Here is a 575-nt window from a genome sequence, read left to right on the forward strand (position 1 = left end):
CTCACAGACATGCACTGAAACCCGTCCCATAAAAATAGTCCGAAGACCAGGCAACTGAGACACTATACGTTGCTATTGATTTCTCTCACCTGTACGCTGCTACACGCACTCTCGGTCACCATGCATTGTTTATGGTGTGATCTGTGTGATGGTGCTGTGTCGTATGGTGTTTCTGTGGTCTTTTGGTGGGTGTAATTGGGTGGTTGGATGGTCGGTGTAATTGGGTGGTTGGATGGTCGGTGTAATTGGGTGGTTGGATGGTTGGTGTGATTGGGTGATTGGATGGTTTTTGTAACGAGTTGATAGTGTAATTTGGTGGTTGGTGCAACTGGGTGGTGGGTGTAATTAGGTGGTTGGGTGGTTAGTGTTAAGTGGGTGGTTGGATGCTTGATGCATTTGGGTGGTTAGTGTAATTAGGTGGTGGGGTGGTTAGTGTCATTAGGTGGTTAGGTTGTTGATGCAAATTGGTGGTTGGTATAACTGGCTGGTTAGTGAAATTAGGTGCTTGGGTGGTTGATGCAAATTGGTAATTGGTGTAATTGGGTGGTTAGTGTACTTAGGTGGTTGGGTTGCTG

Source organism: Penaeus monodon, chromosome 33, assembly GCF_015228065.2.
Source record: "Penaeus monodon isolate SGIC_2016 chromosome 33, NSTDA_Pmon_1, whole genome shotgun sequence".
NCBI lineage: Eukaryota > Metazoa > Arthropoda > Malacostraca > Decapoda > Penaeidae > Penaeus > Penaeus monodon.